Genomic DNA, 5,851 nt, shown 5'->3' with positions numbered 1-5,851 from the left:
CTTTCCATCTTTTATCTACCCACTATTCCCTTGTTCACATGACAACAGAGACAAAAACTCTGGAACTCTGATGGTTAAAACAGTCCCAATTCTTGCTAGTATGTTCACCAGTCTTTATAGAGAAACAGAAGTTTCTTCCTGTTAATTTATGGAGTTTCTCACAAGAAAACTATTTTTGTTATAGTTTTCTATTGCCCTAATGTTAGCTGCTCAGAGCTGCTATTATTAGAGTTCACTCCTCCCATTTTCACATCACTCTGAAGTAAGTATGGGCCATGTGTCTAGAGATAACATTTTTAAGGATAAGTTATTCAAAGGCAAAAAAAAAAAAAGTCTTCTTCATCTGTTTCTGTGAGCTTCACCAGAAAACAGTTTTCTCATGGCCTCTCAGGGCTTCAAATCTCTCAACAGTTTTCTCATGGCCTCTCAAGGCTTTTAATCTCTTAGTACTTCACTATACTATAATTACTCTTTACTCAAATTTACACTTTGAACACTATTCCTCTCTAGATCCTATATCATGAATTAAAGGAGTTTTTTTCAGGACTTCATTGTCCATCTCCATAGTTTTAACAGGGAGATATTTCAGCTTAATTAAAGCATCTTCTTAATTCTCTACCTTTCTTGAAGCTTCTTTTCCTTCTTGTCACTGGTAGTTTATAAAGTCTCTTTTCATGTTAATCTCTCTCTCTCTCTGGATAAAAAGATTAATCCGCAAGTCTCATCTGAGTAATGAAAGAGTTAAAATCTTGCCCAGGCTTTTGTAGATGGTTCGGAGATCTCTGCCGAACAGGAGCTGGAGCCGTCTGCGATGGAAAGTTCCTCATGGCTGCTCTGGAGCGTGTGGTCGCTGTTTCAACCCGCTGCAAGTCCAGGGCCTCTCTCTTTCTTCACTGGGCAGTTTCTAGTGAATGTAGTTACAGCAAAACCTGCAGCCGAGCCAGAGATCGGCTCGGCCCGGCCCGGGGAAAACCTTCCCCAGGCCCCGCCATCTCCCGGCCGGGAGACGGGGCAGGCCCGGCCCCATCCCCGCCCGGCCGCATGGCCTGGGCAGGGACGGGAGGCCTGGAGCTCAGCCACCCTCCACAGCCAGAAAACAAAGAGAACCCAGAGAGCTCTGCTTTTACATTTTAAAGTAGGGTTCACAAGTTGATCCCACTTTTCAATGGCCTAAACTGCTGTCAATTCCCAGCAATGACCGATAATTGGTCAGGAGAAAAGACTCCAAGCACTTCCCAGCAACTCCAACTCCCTTAAAGGTAAAGTAACTCCATGACAATAAGGTAGGAGATTTATAGGTTTTATACATAAAATATGTATATGTCTCCTATCCTGCACCTCTTACATCTTGCATCCTATGATTATTAAGACATTTCTAGGTAGCTGGCACTAGAGCTAAATAGCAGGTAATAAACTATTACTATTTTGTCCTTGTTGACTTTTTCTCAGACATTCTTAGATGGACACTCTTAACTCCCAAAACAGTTGGGATCTTAACCTTAGGACTATGAACACCCAGGAAAGAACTGGAAGTTTCCATCAGGTTCCAAACTGTGCTGAGATCTGAAGGTGTGTGAGAGAGTCAGAACGGATTAGAGACACCTCTGCTTGTGAATGTTGTTGTTTTTAAAGCTGCTGTGATTGGAACAAACACACAGAACTCCTCTGCTGCAGCTGAAGGCTGGGAGACCTGCACACCAGCACTTCCAGGCTTTCACAGGCACTGAATTCAAATTCCAAGTTAGAGTCACTTTCCTCTTCCTCTGTGAACCACTGAGCACCATTTGAGCCTGCAAGTCTTGCTTGAAAGAATCTGCATTAATTACTACTCATCAGCCTTAAATATGGTGACAGCTCCTGTTGGCAGCACTGTTTATTTTGTGACCACCTTTTCAGCTCTGCTGTCAAATGGGTTTTTTTTTCTCATTCCCAAGAAAACAGCCTTTCTTTGTGACCAGCTGCTGAGAACAAACCTCCACTCCTTCCCCTCCCCAGTCCTGAACATGCCATCCTTATTTCCTTGCCAATGAAATTCTGTCCTTATAAATAGGGACCAGGCTGAAGTTATAGATATCAAAGTTTAGGCTGCTCAAAGGAGAAAAGGTCTATAATGCTTCTCTGGTTTTCCTCTTGATAGATACTGTGATCTGTCAAAATGTTCTTAATTTCCCATGACTGTCTGTGGTTTCCCTTTCTACAGAAATATTTCTTGTTGCAAAGGTTTGTTTGGAACTCTCTCTACCAACCTACTCCCTGTGAAAATCCTTTCTGATGGGGATGTTATTTAGCAATTTTTTATTATTTCTTGAGTAATCTGTAAGTCTGTAAAAAGAGAGCTTGGACAGCTATAAAACAAACCATCTTCTACTATCCCTTTCTCATCAAAGAAACAAACCTAAAATCTCTACCAGTTTTCAGATACTGACACCCAAACCCCTATCAATATAGCTGAAGAAGAGTAATTATTGCTTGAGGTAGAAAAAAAAACCCCAGTCCTTGAATAATACACCTATGAAAGAGAAGAAACAAAGATTGTTAGAGAATTAAAAGGTTTCAGAGTCTAAACAGTATAACCCACAACCATAAACACAATTTAGTGTAAATCGCTTCACTTACACAATAAAACCCAAGTCATTAAGTGAGAGAAGGTTTAGGGGATAAAGTGTGAGCTCTTGGCCAGATCCAGAGAACAGAAGAAAACAAGTGAGAGATGGGAGAAGGAAAGAAGGAAGTGCAGAAGGAAGCATGGAAAGAAGTGCGGGAGGGAGGGAGGGAGGGAGGGAGGGAGGGATCAGAGAAAGCTTTTTTTAAAGCAAAACATGGGCATGTTAATTCTTTCTTCCTCTACTCATCTGCATGGGTACAGTCACAGATGTGTGAAAACAACAGTGAAACAATAATTTTTTACGTTTTGAAACCTCAAGCCTTTGTCCTAAACATCCTGTGCAAGTAAGGATAACCCAGCAGAACTTCCAGTGGCTCAAACTGCTTTGATGACTATATTTAAGTTCCTAAAATGATGGAGAGATCAGAGTTACAGACCAATCCCACTGTCAAGAGCAATTGGGACAAGAAAGGATACCTACATGAGACCAATTACCCTTCTTTCTCCTTTTGCTGGCAGTAATGTCCAGCAGTCAGACAACATAATTTGACACATTCTACTATATTTAAGTTTCTATCAGCTTCTGCACTTGCTTCATATTTTCAGCTACTCTTTCCTTTGTTTTTGTCCTAAAATTACTTCACTTAGAAGTATGAGCAGGAAACCCTCCATATGCCATTGCTTGGCAGCAAAACCAGAAAAGAAAACCCATTCAGAGGGAGCAACAACGAAGCAGCATAAGACACCTTTATTCTGAAGTACTTTTGTTTTAATGTGCTTCTATTGAGAAAACTGAGAATTTAATTTGGGCTTTACTACAGTGCTGCATCATTAACTTCCAAACACCTCTAGAGCTTTTCCATTTCCCTGATTCTATTCTTAAACCTGGAATTAGACTGCCTTAGCCTTGAGTTCAGGTGCAGCATGTACTTCAGTTTCATGCAGCTGTTCTTTTCCTTTAGATAAATGTCCTATTTTTCCTTCTCTTTTTTTTTTTTTTTGTTTTTATTTCTCAGATGTCTGAGATTAAATCATCTGCACTAATTCTTATTTTCACATCTGAACAATTAGTGGAGGACTGAAGGAAGGTGCCATTTGACAACTATGTGAATAACAGAGGCGGTTAACAGCAGAAATAAAGTTTAGGGATGTCTTCAATTAATTTTCATTCTACTTTGGAGAAGATTTTAAACCTTAGAAGTCTTAACCTGCTACATAATTTTGTGAAGCCTAGCTTTTGCTGGGAGAGGTTTGGTTTTCATTTCATCTTCTTCACCACCAGTTATTTTTACCAGTACTCTTACAAGGACCTCATAAAACTTTCAGTGAGAAAGGCTGTCAAAACAGACAGAACTCCATGAGATATTTAGCTTTCAATGAAATGGATTTTTCTACTGTAAACCACTTTTTCTGACTAGCCTTGGTGAATGATAACAACTGTGACAGGTCTCTTATGTGGGAAGATTTAAGAGAGTGTATCTGTCACATGTATATTCACCTTAGTAACTCCTTGTTCTTGTAGTAACAAGATCTTTCTTATTCTCTCACCAGGCTCTACATCATCACCTGAAATGGAAGCTGGGTGTCAATGCCAAACTGGAATCAATAAAGAGCTGAAGTACCTATAGTGGTGCCAGAGGTAATGTTTCAATTAATCTTTCAGAATTAATGTCTGCTTCATTTCCAGGAAGTCCAGAGGGGTACGTAATGAACCCATTTTGAGCTATTTAAATAAGATGAGAAAAATGTTGCTTCTCTAATTTGGATTACACAGCTGCAGGAGGGTTTGGGTAGGAGAAACACCACCCTAAGCCAGTTGGATGATGGGAAAGAGTAGTGAAAAGAGCAGTCCCCTCTTTTCTGTCCCCCAGACAGGAAAGCAAAGGAAAATATTATGCCTTCACTGTGGTACCACCAGCAGCACAAAAATTTGCCATAAATTCAGCCTAAAAGTAATCACTGCCCCTGGAGACTGGTGGATTTGTTGGAACTCTCCAGCTGATCTTCTCTCAAGGTTGGGAATATTTGGAGTGGCATCTAGCATCCAAATCAATTGGAGAGACAGAGAATTGTTGAAAACTTCTGGATATGTCCAATCCATTTCTGGATATGTCCAAAGTCCATGATGCTGTCTGCAAAAACCTGTGCCTTGTGAGGTCTATAATCAAATATATAATGAAATCATGGAATTTTGGAATGGTTTGGGTTGGAAAGAAAAGCTCATCCAGTCCCACCCCCTGCCATGGGCAGGGACACTTTCCACCAGACCAGGCTGCTCCAAGCACCTTCCAGCTCTGGCCTCCCTGTCCTGCAGTTGCTTTTGTAGGAGTCAGGAGATTATAAAGTGGCTGTAGAGGATGAAGAGGGAGCTTTCCTCTAGCACTGTTGAAAGCACTGCTATATTGGTGATTTCTTCCATTGTGAACACAGGAATGCAGTGATTGTTTGCCTGATGCTTGATGGTGGTTTTGTCAATACAGAGCTCTCACTTGCCAACAACTAAGAAAGTATCTCATTAACTCTTTTTTTTCTGTACTATTAAACATATTTGCCTCTCTCTGCTCTCCTGTTAAGCCAAATAGCAGGAGAGCTTGTCATTACTTCATTCATTGTTTAGTAACAAAGCCCTGTAGGAGTCCAAATGAGTGGCTGAGTGCCACAAGTGGCCCCGTTGTTCCAGCACAGCCCCTTGTCACAGAAAACACTCGATGTGCTGCCTGCAAATAGCACACTGGCACTGCCACTGTGCCATTCAGCCCTGGCAGCTGTTGGAGCTCGGAAATTCAATTCAACCCATTTTAAAGTCACCACAAAGGAGGCAAACAGCTCTGGAGTGGAAGAACTTCTCTGCAATTTCATATTGATTCATAATGAAGGCTGTTCATTAACATCAGAACATTGTGCATTTCTTTAAATATTTAGAGTTCAGTTTTTGAGATCCTATGTATTTCTGAAGAAGTAACAAGTTATTTCAGTGCTGCAGCATGCCTTAGAGTCTCTAGCTTCTCATTGCTCAGAGCCCAAAACCATTACAAACAAAATAGTTGTTTTCTAAGATATTTATATTTTAAAAAGAAAAGAGAGAAAAAACACAGGCAAATTATTTGATATAATCTGGAAAAAATCCATTCAGAAGGTACCAGAATCCACCATTGTAAGAACAGCACATAGACAGAATATTCTTGCTTGAGATTAATTTCCCTTCTAAAGCTGTTTGGAGTAGATGCCAAAGCCTGGCATGCTAAT

General features: G+C 40.6%; 1 long non-coding RNA gene across 1 annotated transcript; it reads left to right on the top strand.

The window, feature by feature from the left end:
• Positions 1 to 1,218: 1,218 nt before the first annotated feature.
• LOC147651488 (uncharacterized) lies at positions 1,219 to 4,229 on the top strand. Its single transcript, XR_015274109.1, has 2 exons — positions 1,219 to 1,259; positions 4,157 to 4,229. It is a non-coding gene; the product is annotated as an uncharacterized LOC147651488 (long non-coding RNA).
• Positions 4,230 to 5,851: the final 1,622 nt, after the last annotated feature.

The sequence above is a fragment of the Cyanistes caeruleus genome, chromosome 9 (assembly GCF_971803275.1).
Source record: "Cyanistes caeruleus chromosome 9, bCyaCae1.hap1.1, whole genome shotgun sequence".
In the NCBI taxonomy this organism is placed as follows: Eukaryota; Metazoa; Chordata; class Aves; order Passeriformes; family Paridae; genus Cyanistes; species Cyanistes caeruleus.
This window is presented reverse-complemented; position numbering and strand designations above follow the sequence as displayed.